This window comes from Schistocerca gregaria, chromosome 2 (genome assembly GCF_023897955.1).
Source record: "Schistocerca gregaria isolate iqSchGreg1 chromosome 2, iqSchGreg1.2, whole genome shotgun sequence".
Taxonomy (NCBI): domain Eukaryota; kingdom Metazoa; phylum Arthropoda; class Insecta; order Orthoptera; family Acrididae; genus Schistocerca; species Schistocerca gregaria.
The window spans coordinates 329,699,549-329,723,653 of record NC_064921.1 but is presented as its reverse complement, the minus strand read 5'-3'; the positions used below and the strand labels follow the sequence as shown (position 1 = coordinate 329,723,653).

The following is a 24,105-nucleotide window of genomic DNA, read 5'->3' as shown; positions in this document are numbered from 1 at the left end:
AGGAGGGTAGTTCTTACTCCTGCTGTGATTCTTTCCAGACAGTAAGTGAAATGTGTACAACGTCTGATTGAAATTGGTCCATTAGTTGAGAAGGACATGTGAAACATATATGCATTTATATGTCCATCCATTTTTACAACATGTATGGATATATTATCAATACAATGAACCATTAGTTCATATCATAACTGTAACAGCCTGAGGAGAATTGATATTCACTATGATCTGACAGAACGGGGAAACAAAAGATGGTGTAGAAGGGGGTTCTGTGCAATAGCACCAATATTTTTAATGTCCTCTCATAAAGATCTGGTTGTGAACATGCCCAAGTTTAAAGATAAAATAAAACTTTTTCTTTTACATGGATTTTATTGTAGTGTACATGTAGTATAGATGAATTTCTTAGCCACAATGTAATATCTTAATGTACCTGTAATTGTAAGAGGTGACTAAAACAATAATGATGGTCATAAAATGCTATATATGAAGTCTCCTATGAAAGTAAGTTTGCTAAAATTAATCACAATTTGAAACTCCTGGTATATGCAGTTGGTAACTTCAAACTAGGGGACTTAAATGTATGTTATGTTATTAAGTTATCTGAAATTTTAAGAAATGAGATGAGAGGAAAAATGTATGTATGTAGCCATAAAAAAATTCTAATTTGCCTTTGGAGAGGTGTATGTTGCATAAATTGACTTAATTATTTTAAGCACATTTTATCTGCTTGGTGTGCATAAACCAGCTTTTATGGTCCATATGGTGGATTCACCATTCATTGTTAATGTGTAACATGACACAAACTTAAATTTATGTAGTTCATTGTGTTCTGAAGTTGAATGTACTTACTTACTAAACAATAATTTGTAATAACTGACTCAGTTCAGTAGCCAGAGACTGTTCACAAGAACACAAAATACAGTTCTCACTTTTTATCGATCGTCAGATATCCTTAGTGATTCATATAACTATATTTTTACTGTAGCCAACACACTCGTCTTGGGAAAGTTCTAAAAAAAATATGTATAATTTATTTTTCTCTGTCTTCCCCCTCCCCCCCCCCCCCCTTTTGTTACAGTGTGATCAAAATTAGTGATATAGTAAAAAAATATATAACTGTGATAAAAATGATACTGTATATAAAAGTTTTCAAACTTTCTTTTTGTTCTACAGGGAATTCTGCTCTCTCTAGTAATCCAGGATTTCCTTTTATAGCCTCAGGCTTGGTTCTTATGATTTTTTGGGGAACACAGCTTCAAATAATGACATGAACTCATTAGAGAACAAGCTAAATGTATTAGTAACATTCATTTTCCTATACATGGTGTTCCAGGAGGAATCGTCAGTATTCAGGGATATGACAGGAACAATTATTCAAAGCAAAAAACTCTAGTAAATGTGGGCTCCAAAATGCCTACCGTTGTGTTCATTACTGTGAAACTCATCTCATCTACGGAATAAGTGCTCATAGCTTTTAAGTTATGCACTGTAGAGACCATGTGTACTAGACAATTTTTTTCTGGTTTTGGTCCATACTACCACCTCTCAAAATACAGAAAGCAAAAAGCTTGCAATAGAAGAGATATGAATCACAATGTTGAAGATAAATAAGTGTTTATAGGTCTTAAGGTATGCATTTTAGAGCCCATGTTTACTAACTTTTTTGCTTTGAATGATCGTTCGTGTCATATTACTAATCTGCTGCAAGTAAAGAGTTAATGTTTCTGCAGTATCATTACTGACTGACCTGAAAGTTTTGAAGGAAAGTTCAGCTTTATCACACAGTTTGATGTAATTTACAGTAAGCAGTTTTCCGTCAGGATCTGACAGTCTGTGGAGGATTTGACTTAGAGATTGGATGTAACGCACCTACCGTTGTTCAGGTGTGTTATGGAGGTGGATTATGTAGGCTACAAGTTTTGGTGGTTGCTGTTACTTTTGACTGGACTGTGTTACTCTGTCTTGAGCAGCAACTCTGTTCTTGAAGATGCCAAGTCCATGCGAACTGGAAAACTCAAACACCAATCACTACGAAATAAAATCACATGCTGCTACTTTATCCCACATGTGTTTCACTTCTTTCATTACATTCCATCTTAGAGTTAACTAACAACGCTCACAATACATAGATGCCTTTGTCATTTAGCTCTGTATGTTTTCTATGATCTTCCACTGACAGGTGATGTCATGACCATTGTCTTGCACTGTGAGGTTCTGTGGTCTGCAGCGAATCTACAAAGTGCAACGACGTTCTTGTGGAATAACTTTACTGATGAGCAGATGTCTTCATGCGCAGGAAGTCAGGTGCCCATTGCCCCTAGCTGGCAGATGCTGTGCCCCTTTTTGCTCTCATGACAGGCACAAAAGAAACAAAATTTCCCAACAATATGTGCAGCCTAAAAGAAACACTTACTTATTAAAATAACAAAAATGCTTTCTTGAAGTTGCTATTATTCTTCGTTGGTTAGAGAGATATTGGGAATAACACATTACTTTCCTGAAAGTGATATGTTACCCCCTCATACCCCCACTTAAATGAAGGATGTCATGACAATTCATTCTTCTAAACAACTGAAAATGTAATTCTTCAGGCTTTCCCAGCTAGGTGTGTCATGTTGATTAATCAGCTTTCTGCTAGTTATTCACATCTTTCCTGTACGATATTTAACTGCGTGATTCTCATGACAACCGCAAACCAGCATGGGCGTGTGAGTATCATAATACACGCCTTCACTTACACTGTAGCATTTTCTTCTAGCCATGTCTGTTCCAAACACTGTGCGCTTACTTTGTGGTTATTATCCATTGCCAGTATAGCTGAATTACGTTCTGAATGATGTCCAAGCTGTGCTAGATGTTTTATCTTCCAACTGTTGTCATTTGAGTCCTGTGAAGTTGGACATTCTGTTCCTGCAGTGTGCCGTGTTAGGCACATGTACTGGGCTGTTATCTCTAATTCCATTTTTATACTTGTGACCCTTGGGGTCTGGATGTTACCTCCGTTGCGTCTTCAGAAGATCAAGTGCTGGGTTCCAAGCCAAGCTCAGCTGGAAGCCGGCTCCCAGTTAATGAGATTCTCTGCGACCTTAATCTCAATAGATTCTTTGATGTTGCTGTCCCAGTATCTTGATGTTTGTGTTAAAATCTTGGCATCATTATACTTCATAGAATGATTGAATTTTAAAGAATGCTCAGCAATCGCTGACGTGGTTGCCTCTCAGTCTGGTGTGCTGTAGGTGCTCTTTGCACCTGATGTCAACTGTCCTGGTCATATGGCCAATGTATGCCATACCACATTCACATGGTACATGGTAAACACCCAGTTTCTATAGAAACAGGTCGCCCTTCACACTCCCTAGCAGAGCCTTAATCGTGGTGGGTCGATGGAACGTGCTTTTAATGTTCTGTTTGAGGAGAATTCTTCTTATTTTGGCAGATAGCAGCCCAACATACGGCAAATATGCCACTCAGACTTAATCCTCACTGGAATCAGGGTCAGGCAGCACCTGAAGAAGACTGCACGTCATGCAGTTGAAATATCATGCTGGAAAAATGCAAAAAACCGGCAGGAACCAGATTAATGAACATGGCAACTAAAAATGTATTTAACTGTTTTACAAGTGACTTGGTACTTAACTCACTACACGTGGACAATAATTTTTCCTTTCCATTACTTTTAACTACTTACACAAATAATTGTAATATATCATTTTATAGTGTTTTAGAGCTCATTTCAAAATGAAAACAAAGGTTAAACTAAATCCTGTACCCAATTTTTTGTATTTCAAACTTTGGAACTTGCAAGTCATTGTAATTACTCAGTATTGCCATACCTTTCTGTTTATGTATATATTACTTTTTCACAGGTACTTCTTATATTCCACAAAACTATAGAATTTCACAATTAATCCACTTATAACAGGTAGTCTACCAACTCCAACATGTATTCTCCTCAATGCATAAAATAAAAATGGCTGTTCTTTATTACTGAGGTAGGTTTTTCCCCGAGATTATCCTTGAGATATGCTCTGCAACATACAGTTGAGTATGTATCATCGTATTCTTTATCGGCATTATTCTCTGCTCAGAGGAGTTACATGTTGAAATCTTTTGCAGACTTCTTTTGCTGTTGCAGTTACCAGTATACTTATGCTCTTTATGGTGCAGTTTGATAACAGACCTCTGTTTCTTTTCATTAAATTTTATCAAGGTCACAGAACACAAATGAGTTCATTCACTTTGCTAGCTTGGAGTAAGCTAAAAAAATTAAGAGTGGTACACTATCCTTTTAAATACCTCAAATACATTGCTTACAATAGAAATAAGTCCATACACTCTTATAATTCTCTACTGAGATAGTAGTATCCTCTTATTCTTTCCTTGATTCCCCTTTCGGTGTGGGCCATCCTTTTGGTCCATCCCCACCTATCTCTTACACAAATATGGATAGTCATCAGTCCATGCCATATGAAACATCTATTTATGTTCCATTTTATGAAACCTGCTCCTTTTGGCATCTAGAACTCACTTCTCCATCTTGAACTTGCACATCCATTACAAATGTTCAAGAACATTCCTGCAAGTGATGTGATACTATATGCTTGGAAATTGATACACCATCTTCACGAGGATATAGCCTGGATGTTACCATGTCATTATTTATAGTACAGGGCAATTATAATTTAAGTTAACCTTTCAAAACGCCGTAGAAATAACACCACTGGTCAGAATGACATCAAATTGCAACAGAATATTATCAAAGACAAGGGAAAATATATGGCAGAAGGAAAAAAAAATAGTGTGAAAATTGGGTATAAACATGCCAGGTACACGGCTTTTCTTCTTTTTGCATCTGCAATGTTCGCCATGACTGTCTCAATGCAGGATTGTGCTCTGCCTGTAAGCTGTATTACAAGAATGGTGACTGTGCACGCGTTGCTCTGCAGAAGTTGCGAACTCTGAATAGATCTGAAAAAAGGCATTGGTCTGATGACCACCGTGGGTCAGAAGAAAATGATTCAGAAATTCAAAAAGACGGGTTCTTTTGGTGTGCAGTCTGGTAGAGGGAGGAAACAAATTAAGTTGATGTCAGTGGAAGCAGTGGCCATAGCAATGCAGGAGGAGATGAGTGGTGGAGTGCGAATGTGTAGTGCCCGGAGAAATGCCCGAGCATTGGACATACCTGTGAACACAGTGTGAAAAATCCTTTTAACATTGTTCTTTGCTATCCATTCAAAATTACCCATGAGCACGAGTTGCTTCCTGTTGGCCTACCAGCAAGAGAGACATTTGCTTTAGATTTTCTTGCTTGCACAGAAGTGGAAAATGATTGGCTGTGGAAGATTTTGTGGACAGACGAAGCCCACTTCCATCTCGAAGGATATGTCAATATACAGAATTTCCGAATATGGGCAACAGAAAATCCACATGCAAATCAACCAGTACCACTTCATTCTGAAAAGGTTACTGTGTGGTGTCGGTTTACGGCATCATTTATCATAGAGCCATATTTCTTCCGAGAGACAGGTGCTTCCGGTCCTGTTTCCTGTACTATCACTGGTGAGCGCTATGAGTGTCTTCACGCAACCATGTCTTTCCAGCTCTCCAATGTGTAGATGGGATCATTTTTATGCAAGATGGTGCACCTCCTCTCATTGCAAATCCAGTTAAGCAGTTGCTGAAGTGCCATTTCGGAAATACTAGAATTATCAACCCCCGTTTCCATACAGCCTGGACATCCCGATCATGTGATCTTAATCTGTGTGACTTCTGGATGTGGGGCTATCCGAAATATTATGTGTTTAGTGTTCCGATTGGAAACTTAGCTGCATTGAAGGCACACATTGTGCAACACATTCTGAACATGACCTCATTAACACTGCGATCAATTGTGGTACATGATGTTTCTCAATTACAACTTGTCGCAGATAATGGTGGACAACATATTGGACATGTTTTGCACCAGTCACATGGAAATTAATAGTCCAATTTGATTTTGACTGATGCTTTTTATGTGGTTTTTGCCCTCAGGACAATTAAAAACTGATGTGGTTGCTACTTTTTATGCGGTATTTGCCCTCAGGACAATTAAAAATCAATTGAGTGATGGTTTTTATGCAGTTTTTGGCCTCAGGACAATTGAAAATCAATTGAGTGATGGTTTTTATGCAGGTTTTGGTCTCAGGACAATTAAAAACCAATTTTTCCCATCCAGTGTGATATGACCTTGCCATGGTGGATGGACTTATGTAACTAACCTGTCCACCCATGCACACTAAGTAGTACAGTTTGTTTAACATCAAACATACACCATAGGCATTGTTGTATGATTCATATGTCATTTGTAGTCGACTACTATTAAATTATGATCCTTACAGCGCCATCTATCGCTACATTTTGTAACTATTTTTCTTCTGCTACACGTTTTCCTCCTCCTCCAATAATATTCCATTGCAACTTGACGTCATTCTGACCACTGGTGCCATAGCTTTAATTATAATCACCCTGTACATTACTTGTTTGAGCCTGCCTAACACTCCTCCCATTTTATATGATATCAGTAACACTCAGTTTATTTTATTCTCCTTATGAACATGTAGACATAAATAAATATATTTTTAACAGTGCATCTGAGGTACAGTAGCAGTATCAAAATTTGCATAATATTGAAATATTTAGAAATCATTTTAAAAAATAATCATGGGAACAAATTTATGGTGCTGGTAATATATCTGACAAATTTAATATCTTTATGGATACAATTAAATATCATTTTGATGTAGCATTTCCACTTATAATTAGGCGGTCAAAACTCATTCATACAAACAAATAAATCACTAAAGGTATCCGAAAATCATGTGCAGAGAAACGGTCTATGGAGTTACAAAAACATGTCACACAACACCAGAATTTGATAGGTATTTTAAAAACTATAAAATAATTCTCAGGAAAGTAATAAAGAGTGCCAAAGTTATGGAAAATGACACACATAAGAAATGTATCCAATTAAATGAAAGCTGTTTAGAATATTGCAAAGAAAGAAACAGGAAGTAACAAAACAAAAACTAATAATATACAGTTGAATGAAAATTCTCACACTATCTGCAAACCAAAGTAGTTAGCTAATACATTTAACAGATATTGTGTAAATGTAGCAGAAAAACTTATCGAGCAAAAGGTACCCAAAAACATCCCTCACAAATAACATCAAAAAATGAACAGGTAGAAAACAACAATATTTCTCATACCAACTAATACATAAGAAGTACAGCGAGAAATCAAGCTTCTAAAATCAAAACATTCATCAGTAATAGATGACATACCAGTTTTTGTTGTAAAAAAATGTGTAGACTTAATTTCTGAGCCACTGACATATGTTGTAAACCTGGCTTCTCAGCAGGCAGCTTTGCAACATGTTTAAAAATTGATAAAGTAAAGCCACTACACAAAAAAAAGAAACCACGAACATGTGTCAAACTATAGACCAGTTTCTCTGCAGAAACTCTTTTAGAAGAGAGTGTCAAATTTCATAAATAAATATAATATACTAATGGCATCTCAGTATGATTTTAGGAGAAATCACTCTACTGAAACAACAATCTTTTCTTTTCTGTATGAAACTCTACAGGCCCTAGATAGGCAGGAACATACATCAAGTGAATTCATACACTTGTCAAAAGTGTTTGATACTATCAGTAATGATAAATTAGTAAGTAAGATTGAGATTTGGGGTATTAGGGGAGCAGGGCATAACTGGATTAAACCTTCATGAAAGTAAACAACTCATAGAGATAACACATGAAGTAAAATGGGACAGTCAAACCTCATCAGTCAGATTTATTAGTGGTCAAACGTGGAGTTCCCCAAGGTTCCATTTTGGGTCCAATTCTGTTCTTACTATATGTTACATATAAACAGTAAAAACAATAAGCTATATGAATTTGCAGAGGTCACCAGCATCTTTAAGTACAGGAAGTAGCAAAGAAAACTTTGAAAATGGCATTAAGACTGTCACAGAGAAGATAGCACAGTACTTTGATGAAAACAATTTAATTATAAATCTGGAAAAAACTGTTGCAATGGATAGTCACCACCCAAATAGGACACCAGCTAATCCTCATGTAGAAATACGTGGACAAAAAATTGAAAAACCAGGGAATACAAAATTTCTCGGTATGTGGATTCAACAGAACATGAAATGGGATACACAGATGGACTATGTGAACAAAAAACTGAGAAAAGCATGTTTCGTAATGACAGTAATAAGAATTTGTATATCACATGATAATCTCAGAGCCATATACATTGCTTTATGTTCATTCAATACTGAAATATGGTTTAGTGTTGTGGGGAAATTGTGGAGCTAGTCAGAAATAATTTAGATTGCAGAAAGAGGTTATTAGATTAATGGAAGGATTAGATCAATGATCATCAAGTAAGCCACTGTTTAGGAAAAATAAAATACTACCATTTCATGTATTTATATACTTGAAAATGTAATTATTATAAAAGAAAAACAAAACAGCGGCAGTCCAAGCATCACCTGTAATGAAGCTGTACATAGCTGCCACACAAGCAAATAAATGATGTACATGTACAACAGACCAACACAGTGCTATTACAGAAAAGCTTGCTCCAACCTGGCATCAAACTATACAATGCACTACCTAAATCCACAATAATAATGATGGACTTAAACAAGTTCAAATCAACTGTGGAGGACTACTTGGCTGAGCACAGCTGCTATACAGTAATGGAATACCTAGAAAAACAAAACTGCCTCACCAATTAAGACTGTTTGTATAAAATTTATAGACTAAGAAAATATTGTATAATTTTATCTGTTGTTAAAAAGATGGTTCAAAATAAGGGAAAAAAGCAAGGAATGTGTATTGTAATTAATGAATGGTCCAATATCTTTTGTACACTGTACAGTCCTAGATTCACAGGACCAATAAATAAATAAATAATAGTCGAACTTTGATATCAGATACTTTTTTAATGTAACTTATTCAGATAATCATTTCGTGACTGAATAATTAGGTTCTCACAGTCCCCTAATTACTCATGCCAGTACTTAATTGTGGCAAATTCCAAGTACATTAAGCAATCATGCTAACAGGGCCCACCAGGATCATTTTAACGGACGCTTATGCATGGTTGTACCAGTCCATCAAGTGCACACTCCCTAATAGCATTCAGCAACAGCTGACAGAACTGAACATCAATAACATCTCTTAAATTTACTCATTCAGTATTAAATCCCAACCAAATAATTACATGATTTAACATGCATTAATGCTTTAGCATGTGTAAAGATTTAATTTAGTACTGAACTTAAACTCTATCTCTGTCCATATCTGTTTATATCCTGTGCCATATGGATCCTTCCCACCAACACCAGCTTTTTTGAATTGCGCAAATGGGAACTTTCCCTGCAATACATCTATGTTCCATTAACCCTCCTGGCCTCAACCTTCATTAGTCGCTGTCCTCACCCATCCAGACCCCTCCCTGTTCCCATTCCAGCACTACACAGGTGTCATTTCACTGCCGCACCCAGCTTTTAATTTCTTCATATTTCTCTCCTTTTCGCTACTTACCGCCCCCGGCCCCCCTCACTGCACCTTCTCTCCTGCCCTCCGCCTAAACTGCGACACTTCCCTGTCCACCACTCCCACCATACTATCCCTCCCCCTCCCCCTCCCCGCCCCAGCCTCCTCCTTACCCCCACTCAGTCGCCACTCATATCATACACTGGTGCTGCTGCTCGCAGTGTGGTTTCAGCTCTCTAAGATTGCAGACGTGTCTGCAAGTTGTGTGTGTGTGTGTGTGTGTGTGTGTGTGTGTGTGTGTGTGTGTGTGTGTGTGCACGCGGGCGCGGGTGTGTGTGCCTACTGCTGACAAAGGCCTTAATGGCCAAAAGCTTTAATTGTGTGAATCTTTTTGTTGTGCCTATTGCGACTCAGCATCTCCGCTATATAGTGAATAGCAACTTTCCTTCTCTGGTATTGTTACATTCCATCCTGGATTTTCCATTGTTTGATTTTTGTTTATATCCTATTTAATATTTAAATTTTCTGCTGCAGTAGAGCCAACAGATTTGCTTGCATCATGCAGGGACAGACATTTCTCTCCACGCTATTCTTCTCCTTCTGAAATAAACAGCTAACTGTATAAATAAGGATGCTGTCCTCCAGTAAGCAAATAAATACAAAGAGCTCTCATGGTATAATATCTGCTAGTGAAGCTTTAACGTAACTGAAAATCTCTCCAGCCCTCTGACTGGCAATATGAGGCACACCACATCTTTAATAATCTTCAGTACACTCAAAACGACGCAACATACCCACCACCAGGATTTGGCAGTAGACACATCTCAAGTCTTTACTTCCTACCATGCTGTTTAACAGTTCTTCACTTAGCAGTAAATAAATCACAACTATAGAGTGTAGATTGTATGACACATTACAGATAATTCTTCTTGAATAGTCACAAAATTTAGCCAGTGACCTACAAACAACATCAAAAAATACTCAGATTTTCTTCTCCTCTGGTTTTAACTTAGAACATTGCTTGGAAAAAACTTGTTACATTTCCTAGTTGCAGTTTTTCAATTAAAATGAAATTTTACTCTTCTTACAGTCCACCACTGTCCATTAGTTGTCGTGTTTTTATCTTCTCATTTGTTTTTGTGAGCTCATCCCAGGTTTTCAGTACTTCCTCCCCATGCCTTTATAAGAGTTCTTTGTACTGTGCTGTATTGACAGTTGATTTGATTTTCTTTTGTACATTCTGCTCTATTAAGTCGGTTACTCAATCGTCCAAATTATCAAGTGTGGATCTGGGAATAACCAATAAATCTGATTCTTTGATTTGTTTTAATACAGTCAGTCTCGACTGTGTGACTGAGATTAGTTGCTTTACTGCTTTAAATTGTATTTCTGTAAATTCTTGCAATTTTTTACGTCATTGTTTACCTCATGGAATTCCATTGACCTCCTTTCTTCCTAGATCGAATTGTATATGTACCTCGTCACATAACTCCACAGTTAATGTCCTTATTGCAGTTAACAACTCTGTAATTTTAGCATTTATTTCTTTTTTCTGTCCTAAATATTCCCTAATGTGTGTTTCTAAACTTGTTTTTGTCAAAGTCAATTCAATTCTTTAGTCAGTAATACATGAAGCTTGAGTTTTTATGGTTAATATTTCGTTCTTTGAATCAACTATACTTTTATTCAAAGCCTGTAACCACTCAGTGACATTTGTTGCGTGACTGATACCTGCTGACATGCACTAACAAAACTAGTATCACAAGATTCTAATTTGATGTCTACTTCTGCAGCACTACAGACTTGATACAAACCGAACATAAGAAAACTTTGGTCGCTCAGTTGTGATCCCACTAGCACACACGTGCACGCACTCACACACACACACACACACACATACACACACACACACACACACACACACACACACACACACACACACCGCAACTACCACATAAAAAAGTTTTAAATACAGCTCACCAAAGGTTGAGAGCAAGCACACATCACCTTGGGATGTCAGTGAGGAGTAAATTCACCTGATGAAGCAGACTTAGTTGCTGACAATTAGTTGTCTGCAACTGCGACTGATGCTAGAATAAGCAGCAGTCAATGCAGCTTTGTCGACTGCAAATGTGTTAAATCATGCTGAGTAGATGAGTTAGCAGCTTAATGCCAACTTGCATGTTGCTCTTCCCACTTGTGGACTTATTTGCTTCTTTAATGGAATTGCTGTTGAGGGATTCAGGAATTTCCCTTCAACATATTTACTTTTTGTAGAATTTGTGCATCTGCAGAGCAAATAACAGCTTAAAAACTGCTGCAAATGCAAGTTGTTGCTTCTGTTGCTAGGGACGACAATGTCATTTTCCGACAAAAGTTATTTGCATTTTAAATCAAACTTATTTCTTTTCCTCAACAAAATCTTCTTATTCACTGACACAAATACATCCAGATGTCCTGTCACAGTTGCCAGAATGGAATGTAGCGTGAGTACCATTGTTCAGGCATCATATGGAGGTGGACTATGTAGGCTACAAGTTTTGGTGGTCGCCTTTACTTATCACTGTTCACTGTTTGATTGGACTGTGTTGCTCTATCTTGAGGCAGCAGACTCTGTTCTCAGAGATGCTCAGTTCTTGCCAGCTCGAAATCTCAAACACTAGTCACTACAAAATAAATTCACATGCTGTTTCTTTGTTGTACATGTATTTCATCTCTGGTATTTCATTCCATGTTAGATTTTACTATGTCAAAGCATTAACAGTGCCCACAATACATACATGTCTTTGTCATTTAGCTCTGTCTGTCTTCTGTGAGCTTCTGTTGACAAATGATGTCTTGATCATTGTCTCTCATGGTGAGGTTCTGTGGTCTGCAGCAAATCACCAAGATGGGACGATGTTCTCATGGAATAACTTTCCCAATAAGCACTTGTCTTCCTGCACAGGAAGCCAGGTGCCCATCAGCCCTGCCTTGCAGATACTCTGCATCACCTTTTGCTCTCATGACAAGCACAAAAGAAACAAAATTTCCCACACAATAAGCAGCTCAAAACAAACGCTTACTTACTAATATAACAAAAATACTTGTTCAAGGTCACGATTGTCAGTCATCAGTTAGAGAGACAGGAGGAACAATACATTGCTTTCGCCAAAGTGATATGTCACCCTCCCAAGATACAGCTGCTTTCACCTCTGTCAGTACCAGTTAATGTTGATGGTTACTTGTTACTGTAAAGGGGAAGTTAGCTACAGCAATTGAGTTGAATGATTCAATCAGGTGATCTAGTTCCTCACCCTGCTATCTCTGCCCCCTCCTTGCCTCACCCCAAATTGCTATTCATGCGATAATTGCATCTTGGTTAGAGCTGGTGGTGGTAGCAGTCGTGTGTGTGAGGTGTGTTGCTTGTGTAAATGTGTGTGTGTTTAGTTTGCTGAAGAAGGCTTTGGCCAAAAGCTATAATATGTAACAGTCTTTTCATTGTGTCTGTCTGCAACTCAGCAAGTCTTCTTTGTGGTGAGTAGCAATCTATCCTGTTACTAATAGTTCAATAATGAAAATAATCAATTAGTGATAATACAATATCAGCAGATAGATAAAAGATCTATTCACCAAGCAGTGGCAGGGGAACATACACAAAAAAAGAATTAACTATGACAAGCTTTCAGAGCCAGTGCCTCCTTCTTCTAGCAGAAGACTTGAAGGGGAAAGAAGAGGGGTGAATGAAAAGGACTGGAGAAGTTTAGGGAAAGGGGTACAGTTCAGAAAACTCACCCAGAATTCCAGGTCAGGGGCGACTTGCCAGATGGGATGAGAAGGAAAGACTGACAGTTGAGGACTGCACCAGATGAGATTTGCAAATCTGAGAGCTTAAAGGTGGAAGACAGGGTAATATGCAAAACAGAGGTTACTACTAAAACATTGTTAATGAGTTCATAAGAGCAAAAAGCTAAGTGCATTGTATGTAACAGAGATGGGAGGGGGGAAGGTGAAAAATAAACTGGCCAGAAAATGAAAGACGTAGGAAACTAAAATGGAATGAAGAAAGAAGTAGTTACTGTGACTAAATGCTGAGATGGAAGGAATGGATGTAAATTAAGACCAGGTGGGTGGCAAGAACCAAGGACATGTTGTAGTGCTAGTTCCCACCTGTGGAGTTCTGAGAAACTGGTGTCTGGGGGAAGAATCCAGATGGTGCGTGTGGTGAAAGAGGCACTGAGGTCATGACTGTCATGTTGTACAGCATGCTCTGCAACATGATATGGTGTGTTGCCTGTATACACCCTCTGCCTATGCCCATTCATTCCGACTAATAAATGGTTGGTAATAATGCTGATGTAAAAGCCCAAACTGTGTTTACATAACATCTGGTATATGATGTGTTGTTTTGCAGGTGTCTCTTCTTTTGTATGTGTTTTGTCAGTTACAGGGCTGGAATAGGTGGTCGTAGGAGGGTGCATAGGGCAATTCTTGAAGTGGGGACAGTCACAGGGGTATGAGCCATAGGGTAGGGAGATAGGTGCAGAAGGAGCGCAGGGTTTGACAAGGATGCTGCGGAGATTAGGAGAACATCAAAGAACTATTCTAGGTATGATGGGCAATATCTTAGACAGAATGTATCTCATTTCAGGACATGATTTTAGGAAGTCATGGCCTTGTCAAAGCAGCTGATTGATACATTCAAGACCAGGATAATATTCGGTGACAAGTGGTGTGCTCTGAAGTTGTTATTTGGAGGGATCAGCAGTACCATGATTGGATGTGATGGCCAGGGAAATCTGCTTCATAATTAGTTTATTGGGATAATTACGTCCAGTGAAGGTTGAAGTGAGAGTGGTGGTGTATTGCTGTAAAGAGTCTGTATCTCAACAAATACATTTGCCTCAAATGCCAAGGTTGTATGTGAGGGAATGTTTGACATGGAAAAGATGGTAACTGTCAAAATGTAAGTACTGTTGTTTGTTGGTAGGTTTGATATGGATGAGAGTGTGCAGCTGTTCCCTTGGTGAGGATGAAATCAACATAAAGGAAAGTGGCATGGGAATTGGAGTAGGACCATGTGAAATTTAATTAGGATAAGGTATTTAGAGATTTCAGGAATTTTAACAGGTCAGCCTCACCATGAGTCCATACAGCAAAGATGTCATCAATGTATGTAAACCAAAGCAGGGGCTGATGGCTTATGGATCCCAGGAAAGTACCCTCCAAGTGACCCATGAAAAGGTTCACATGGCTGTATCTGCTTGTACGTGTGCCCCTCAAAGGTGAGGTAATTGTTGGTAAGTATAAAGTTGATGAAGGTGAGGAACAAGGATCTCGTAGGCTTGGAATCAAGTGGGTGTTGACGAGGAAATGTTCAGCAGCAGACAGACCATGTACATGGGGGATGTTGGTATAGAGAGAGATGGGATCAATGCTGACAAACAAGGTGTATGGTTGGTGTGGGGTGGACACGGATTTTAGGCAGTCTAGGAAATGCTTGGTATCTTTAATGTAGGAGGGAAGTCTTTGTACTATGGGTTGCAGGCATTGATTAACTGGCAGATATATGTTTGGTGGGTGCTTTGAAGCCAGCAACTGTAGGACAGCCAGGATGATTGGGTTTGTGCATCTTAGGAAAAAGGTAAAAGGAGGAGGTGCATGGTTTGTGTGGGGTAAGAAGTTCTACGGATTGAGGTGTAAGTCCTTGTAAGAGGCCTGAGGTTTTTGAATTGTGGGGATAGGATCTTGATGGCAGATGCTGTAAGTAGAGGTGTCGGACAGCTAACGTAGACCTTCAAAGAGATAATCCTGTCAGTCAAGTACCACAGTGGTAGATCGTTTGTCTGCTAGGAGGATAACAATGGAGTGATCAGTTTTAGGGAACATAAAGCCTGGAGTTCTGCAGAGGACAGGTCAGGGTCATATTGTAGGGACCTGAGGAAAATTTGTGAAGCAATTCTTCATGTGAGGAACTCTTAGAAGGCTTGTAAGGGATGGTTCTGAGGTAGTAGTTGTGGATCTTGTTGGGGTCATGGTCGGAACTGTTTAAGGCAGGGTTCAATGTCAGGTTTGCTTCTAGATAGGTTTTGGGATTGTGTTCCGAAGAGATATTTCCAGTTGACACTTTGTGTAAAGGAAAGTAGGTCCTTCACCAAAGCAGCATGGTTAAATGCAGGTTTAGGGCTGAAAGTGAGACCCCTGGATAATACAGATAATTCAGGGGAGTGAGAGTGCTTTGGATGAGAGGTTGAGAACACTGTACTGTTGTGGCTGTTTCTTGTGATTGAGTTATTACAGGTCTGGGAGGCAGTGGTGAATGTTGTGGATTGTTAAGGAGGTTGGCCAAGCTCAGTTTGTAGGAGAAGAGTGGTGGTTGATGGTGTGGCACGTTCAATGTTACCATTGCGAGTAACTCCAAGGGACAAGCAGACTTCCAGAAAAGAATTTGGGACCTTAATTTTGATAATGCAAAAAAAAAAAAAGTCTTTGAAAATAACAGGTATAATATATGATGGGATTCATCATGGCAAGAGAGGATGGTTGGGAGTGTTAGAAATAGTGGGAGTGGCAAAACCAAGACTCAGAGGGTGGAAAAAGATAAAAAAAAGGGAAGAAAAGCAGGGAAAAAATTCGGAAAGATCAGAAAACTTTATACAAAAATCGTGAGAATAGACAGTGGTTAACAATAGGCAGTGACTGGGTGAGAACTTCTTGCCACAAGAGTGGTCTATACAACCAAAAAAATTATTGGAAAAAAAAACCCAATAGCAAAGTCGTGAAAGGAGATGAAATTTTAAGAACTGGCCAGATCGAAAGAGAAAGTCACAGGAGATAATGTAAACTACTTTGCGTGGTAAATAAAGTAATGTAGGAGATGGCAGTAAAAGTTGATCATCATGGGTTGGCAGAAAACAAATGCACAAAAACATGAAAGAATTGCTTATAAACAGGGTAAGTGGAGGGTAGGAAAGAAAATAGCCGTCAAATTTGAGTATAAATCAGCGAGAGGCAATCGGCAGAATGCCCTGCAGTGTAGTAAACTGTAGGCAAATTCGTAAATAATGGTGAAATTCTTATATGCAAATTTCAAATAACAATATCCTGTCTACATGCACGAAAATCGGCACTAGAAAATATGTAAGGGCAAAGTGTTGATTAATCTGGTTGGTGTAGATAAGTATATGATTGGAATACTAGCACAAAAGGTAGAAAAATGACAATAGTTTCAACAAAGATGACAACAAAGACTGACTAGAGGGTTACATAATAAGGAATGATGGCCACATGGGCTAATATAACAACAAAAATAATCAATTATTGATAATATAAAATAAATGTACAGATGAAAAATCAAGTCACGAAGTGGCAGCAGGGGAACACACACACACACACACACACACACACACACACACACACACACACACACACCTCAACTATAACAGGCTTTTGGAGCCAGTGGCTTCTTCTTCTGGCAGAAGAGCTGAAGGGGAAAGAATAGGGGTAAAGGAAAATGACTGAAGAGGTATAGGGAAAGGGGTGCAGTTCAGAAAAGTCACCTAGATCCCCCATATCATTTGGAGTGATTTCAGTTCCATAAGCTTCAAAGTGGAACACTACCCAGTGATCACTTTCATTTCTGTATTTCAAGATACTTTGTGTATAAGCTCCATTTGTAAACTACAGGTTCAGTTTCTGTCTTGGAGGTCCCAAAAACTATTGTAACATTAATTTCTCAGCATTAGAAGTAATTTTTGAATTAAAAACAGTGTTGGTTGCAAGACATACATACATACATACATACATACATACATACAGTTGCTGTACCAGACAGCCTAATGGAGTGGAAGATATTGTATGTAACTAATTTTTCAACCTTACTTACTGTGGCGAGAGGGATTATTTGCTGTTATAAATAAATATATGCTAGTTTAATTTCTCCACCAGACTGACAATTATTTTTTGCTCAAAAGTAAATATATCAGTGTGCTAGCAAATATAGCTTGATTAATTTCTGAGATGACAACTAATTTATCATCCAAGTGGCAAACAGAAAGCAAATTTCTGAGGTGAGTGTGTTCTAGCTTCTTTTTCATATCTTTTTTGTGCTATGAGTTACTGGTTTGGTCTGTTTTATTTATTTCTGTCCACCTCCCTTATGCTCCCTTCTCTCCCCCTCCCCCTCCCCCTCCCCGTCCCCCTCCCTCCATCTCTGTCCAATGCAACAAAGAAAAAAAAAAATACCTTTCTGTAATTCATTCCATTCTGGGCCCATTAATATCAAATTTTGCCTTTAAGGGACAGTTTTGCTTCCTGATGTTGCTTAGTGATTTATGCTGCTGTGTTGAAATGGTAATGACATTTCCATTTTCAGTTTAGCAATCATCTTAAGTACAACAGCTGATGAACTTATATGAGGATCCTAAGTATAGGTTTTCCATTTTAAGTTCTTATCAGTAACAATGCTCTGAAATTGGGAACATTTAATTTTACATGTTGATTGACTCTCATGTTAATGTATACTGCGGGAACCAGTTCAAAGCCCAATCCATGCACTTTCACCATTGTTATTGTTGATTTGTGGGATGGTGCATTATGATGATAAAAGAGCACTTTCTTGCATGCCAATCTTTGTCTTTTTTTTCCACCAACGCAAGTTTCAAACAATTCAACAATGGACCATAATTGGATCCAGTTATGGTTCTGCCTTTTTCCATGTAATCAATGAAGACTCTTCTTTGGTAATCCCAAAAAAGTGGCCATCACCTTGCTAACTGAGAAAATGGTTTTTGCCTCCTTCGATTCACTGTCACCAGCCTTTATCTATTGTTTTCACTTCTATTTTGACTCTGGTGCATATTAATGGAACCAGGTTCCTTCAGCAGTCACAAATTGGTGCAAAATGTCTAGTGGATTGTCATTAAACACAGCCAGATGTTGTTTTAAAATGTTATGTCAAATGCACTTTTGGTCAATTGTGAACATTTGTGACACCCACTTCGCACACAGCTGCTTCATAGCCAATTCTCAATGCAGGATATTATGCACTTGCTTAGTTGAGAATCCTACAGTCTCAGCAATCTCATGAATATTTGTTTGGCAGTCTTGCATTACCATATCATGGACTTTGTCAGTGGTTTCTTTTGTGGAGACTTCAGCTGCATGGCCGGAGTGCACTTTGACTTCGGTACCTGTCCGACCATGTGTAAATTCATTAATCTAAAAGTAAATGGTCTTAGTGATAGTGCAGAGTCCATGTGAACTTCATCCAGTTCTTTTTTGATTTGTGCGACAGTCCAACCCTTCAGGTGAAGATGTTTAATAGCAGCGCAAAATGCAGTGTTCTCCATTTTCAATCACAGTCAACACACTGACCAATCCAGATGGCTGTCAGTAATGAACTGTGCACTGTATATTATTGTAATTCTTTATATGATTGAATAAGCAAGCTTACCAACTATGAAGACACAGCAAAAATATTTTGTTTTTTCATGGAATTTACCACAATTTTCAAACCACCCTCATAGTAATTATGGTTTGTGTCTAGCCATAGTCTGGAGTACTTGCTGTGATTGCCTACATCTAGTTACTAAAAAATGAAATTATGAATGTAATTACATGAAATTTATATTCGTTGAAAGAACGTTGTCTTTTATATAATGACACATTTTACATGAGTCACTAAAATTCCCCCTGGTAATGTATTGTTAGTTAAATATTTGATTATGTTGTCGGTGAATTAGTAAGTGATACATTGAATGACAAAGTGTAACTAAATTGTGATTCATCAATTACCTTTTCAAGAAGGTACATCATTTATGGCTTTATTTAACAGTGGCAGTGACAAAGTAAACGTTACCTCACAAACAGTGACTTGCGACATATCATATAATATTAGGGTTGTTTCAGCTCTGAAACTTTGTTCCAAATGATTCAGCAGTTGATCTTTAGGATTTTAATCGTTTCATCTGTGGAAGGTATTTGTTTGCGCCTTACATTAAGAATTATGCATCGTCTACAACAATCACTGTCTGTATTGGAGGGAAAGTTGCCTGAGCTTAAAAAACAAGCTTGTGTGCTCTCACAAAACAGTCAATCACCTTGATAGCAGTCTCTGGTGTGTAGTGCACCTCATTGAACCTTTTAAGGTGGATCTACATTTCTTGGCCCTTTTGCACAAGTCAAAGAAATTATGGCGTAGCCTGTTGCAGAACCTTTGAAGTATCTGCTTAAATCCTTCTAATCAGCTCAGAACCAGAATCTCCCAATCAGTTCTCGGGATAATGCTTCATAATATGTGCATCCTTGAAACTGTGTGGGCAAGGGTAGCCTTCTCAACCTTTCTGCCAGTTACTGGAATTAATCATTTGAAGCATATATCAACCTAAACATGTAAGTATTGATCCTAGCAATAAAATAAGTAACTCTTCTTTTTTCTTCGTTGGTCATTGGTGCTGTCAACAAAACTGAATTTTTAAATAAATTTAGACATTGTGTTTCACAGTTGTGTGCTAATAATGAGCATACATATTGTGGAATTCTTAACCACACAAATGCCACTGAAAGTGTAATGTTTTCTACATCTACTCTGCAAGCCACCATAAGGTGCCTGGCCTGCTTTCTTTTCTGTTCGCCTCACAAATAGAGCAAGGGAAAATTGACTGCCTAAATGCCTCCATGTGAGCACTAATTTCTCTTATGTATGTTTGTAGCCATTATGTGAAAGATACGTAGGTTACAGTAGAATCATTCTGAAATCAGCTTGAAATGCAGGTTTTCTAAGTTTTCTCAATACAATTTCGAAGTCCCCTTCCCTCCAGGAATTTCCATTTGAGTTTCCAAAGTATTGCCGTAATACTTGCATGCTGACCGAACCTACTGGTGACAAATCTAGCAGCCAACCTCTGAATTGCTTTGACGTCTTTCTTTAATCCGACATGGTGGGGATCCCAAACACTCAGAAGTACTCAAGAATGGGTTGTGATACTGTTCTACATGTGGTCTCCTTCACAAATGAACCATGCTCTCCTAAAACTTTTCCAATAAAATGAAGTCAACTATTCATCATCGGCACTATATTCCTTACATGCCTGTTCCATTTCATATTACTTTGCAATATTACACCTTGGTTCATGGTGTGGGTTCCTGTAGTCATGTCCTAGTTCATGAACCATGGGCAACGTATGAGTGGCCAAGTAAGTGGTCCTGACAGTCAGAATACCAGTTACTTTGGAATAAGGCTGGGCATCTCGGACATATTCTGAGTCGTGGTGACCTTTGTGCTCATACGGCGAAGACTACTAAATCCACCGGTTCGTCCCTCAGCCGTTAGGGGTAAAACCCAATGGGACTCGGGGCAAGTAAGGCTAGCAGCCTGCTTCCCAGGTACTTTAAATATGATCCTGGCAACGATCAGAGCAAAATGCCTCAGACCTTTGGAGGTGACGGAGTCCCACCTCTAACTGACTAACCAGGGACTCCTAAGATACGACTTGGCAAACAAATGGTAATGAGATGGGGAGCTATTAATATCAACGGGGGCTACTCAGGGAAGAAGGTAGAGCTGGCAGAGGCTGCAAGTAAGATGGGGCTGGACGTTTTAGCTGTTAGTAACATTTGGGTAAGGGGTGAGAAAGAAGAGGAAGTGGGAGAATACAAGGTCTATCTGTCAGGAGTCAAAGCAGGTATAGCACAATGGGGTGTAGGGCTTTACATCAGGAAAGAAATGGAACCCAGCGTAGTTGCAATAAGGTATGTAAACGAACAACTGATGTGGATAGATTTGACATTGTCTAGCAAGAAAATTAGGATTGTGTCAGTATATTCGCATTGTGAAGGGACAGATCAAGATAAGATGGATAGTTTTTATGAGGCACTCAGTGATGTAGTTGTTAGAGTGAACGACAAGGACAGTGTTCTGCTCATGGGGCATTTTAATGCCAGGATTGGAAATCGAACAGAAGGGTATGAAAAGGTTATGGGTAAATTTGGAGAGGATATGGAGGCCAACAGGAACGGGAAACAATTCCTGGATTTCTGTGCCAGTATGGGCTTAGTAATCACAAACTCCTTTTTTAAACATAAGAACATTCACCGGTATACTTGGGAAGGCAGGGGAACCAGATCTGTCATTGACTATATAATAACAGATCAGGAATTCAGGAAGGCTGTGAGGGACACACGTGTATTCAGGAGATTCTTTGATGAAACTGATCATTATTTAATCTGCAGTGAAATTGGGATTGTGAGACCGAAAGTGCAGGAGGTCAGGTCCATATGTAGGAGGATGAGAGTGGAGAAACTTCAGGATAAGGAAATTAGGCACAAGTACATAATAGCGAGCTCAGAAAGGTACCAGTTAGTTGAATGTAGTCAATTACAGTCATTGGAAAAGGAATGGACAAGGTACAGGGACACAGTACTAGAAGTGGCTAAAGAATGTCTTGGAACAGTAGTGTGTAAAATTAGTATGAAGCAAATAGCATGGTGGAATGACACAGTCAAGGAAGCCTGTAAAAAGGAAAAAGAAGGCATATCAAAAATGGCTACATACTAGAAATCAGGTAGACAGAGAAAGTTATGTTGAAGAATGAAACAAAGCCAAATTGCAGCATCCAATAATAAATCTTGGGAAGACTTTGGAAACAGGTTGGAGACTATAGGTCAAGCTGCTGGAAAACCATTCTGGAGTATAATTACCAGTCTTCGAAAGGGAGGTAAGAAGGAGATGACAAATATTTTGGACAGGTCAGGAAAACTGCTGGTGAATCCTGTGGATGCCTTGGGCAGATGGAGGGAATGTTTTGAAGAGTTGCTCAATGTAGGTGAAAATACGATCAGTAATGTTTCAGATTTCGAGGTAGAATGGGATAGGAATGATGACGGAAATAGGAACACATTTGAGGAAGTGGAGAAAATGGTCAATAGATTGCAGTGCAATAAAGCAGCTGGGGTGGATGAAATTAAGTCAGAACTCATCAAATACAGTGGAACGGCAGATCTTAAATTGCTACACAGGATAATTGAAATGGCCTGGGAGTCGGGACAAGTTCCATCAGACTGGACAAAAGCAGTAATCACACTAATCTTTAAACATGGAAATAGAAAAGATTGTAACAACTACAGAGGTATCTCTTCAATCAGCATTGTGGGTAAAATCTTCTCAGGTATTGTTGAAAGGAAAGTGCGAATAATAGTTGAGGACTAATTGGATCAAAATCAGTGTGGGTTTAGGCCTCTTAGAGGTTGTCAGGACCAGATCTTTAGCTTACGGCAAATAATGGAGAAGTGTTATGAGTGGAACAGGGAATTGTATCTATGCTTTATAGATCTAGAAAAGGCATATGGCCGGGTTCCTAGGAGGATGTTATTGTCTGTTCTACGGGATTATGGAATAGGAGGCAAACTTTTGCAAGCAATTAAAGGTCTTTACATGGGTAGTCAGGCAGCAGTTAGAGTTGACGGTAAATTGAGTTCATGGTTCAGAGTAGTTTCAGGGGTAAAACAAGGCTGCAACCTGTCTTCACTATTGTTCATATTATTTATGGATCATATGTTGAAAACAATATACTGGCTGGGTGAGATTAAGATATGTGAACACAAAATAAGCAGTCTTGCGTATGCGGATGACTTAGTTGTGATGGCAGATTCAATTGAAAGTTTGCAAAGTAATATTTCAGAGCTAGATCAGAAATGTAAGGACTATGGTATGAAGATTAGCATCTCCAAAACAAAAGTAATGTCAGTGGGAAAGAAATATAAACGGATTGAGTGCCAAATAGGAGGAACAAAGTTAGAACAGGTGGACAGTTTTAAGTACTTGGGATGCATATTCTCACAGGATGGCAACATAGTGAAAGAACTGGAAGCGAGGTGTAGCAAAGCCAATGCAGTGAGCGCTCAGCTATGATCTGCTCTCTTCTGCAAGAAGGAAGTCAGTACGAAGACTAAGTTATCTGTGCACCGTTCAATCTTTTGACCAACTTTGTTGTATGGGAGCGAAAGCTGGATGGATTCAAATTACCTTATCAACAAGGTTGAGGTTACGGATATGAAAGTAGCTAGGATGATTGCAGGTACTAGTAGATGGGAACAATGGCAGGAGGGTGTCCACAATGAGGAAATCAAAGAAAAACTGGGAATGAACTCTGTAGATGTAGCAGTCAGGGCGAACAGGCTTAGATGGTGGGGTCATGTTACATGCAAGGGAGAAGCAAGGTTTCCCAAGAGACTCATGGGTTCAGCAGTAGAGTGTAGGAGGAGTCGGGGCAGACCAAGGAGAAGGTACCCGGATTCGGTTAAGAATGATTTTGAAGTAATAGGTTTAACATCAGAAGAGGCACCAATGTTAGCCCTGAATAGGGGAACATGGAGGAATTTTATAAGGGGGCTATGCTCCAGACTGAACACTGAAAGGCATAATCAGTCTTAAATGATGATGATGATGATGATGATGATATTACACCTTGATATTTTATTGACCTGACTGCGTCAAGTAGCACACTGCTAGTGCGGCATTCAAACATTACAGGATCGTTTTCTTACTCATTTTCATTAATGTGCATTTTTCTAC

General features: G+C 38.7%; 1 protein-coding gene across 3 annotated transcripts in view; it reads left to right on the top strand.

Annotated features, from left to right (window-relative positions):
* The window catches only part of LOC126336982 (ATP-binding cassette sub-family A member 7-like), a 585,480-nt gene that overhangs the window by 157,755 nt on the left and 403,620 nt on the right, over positions 1–24,105 (top strand). The window lies entirely within an intron of this gene.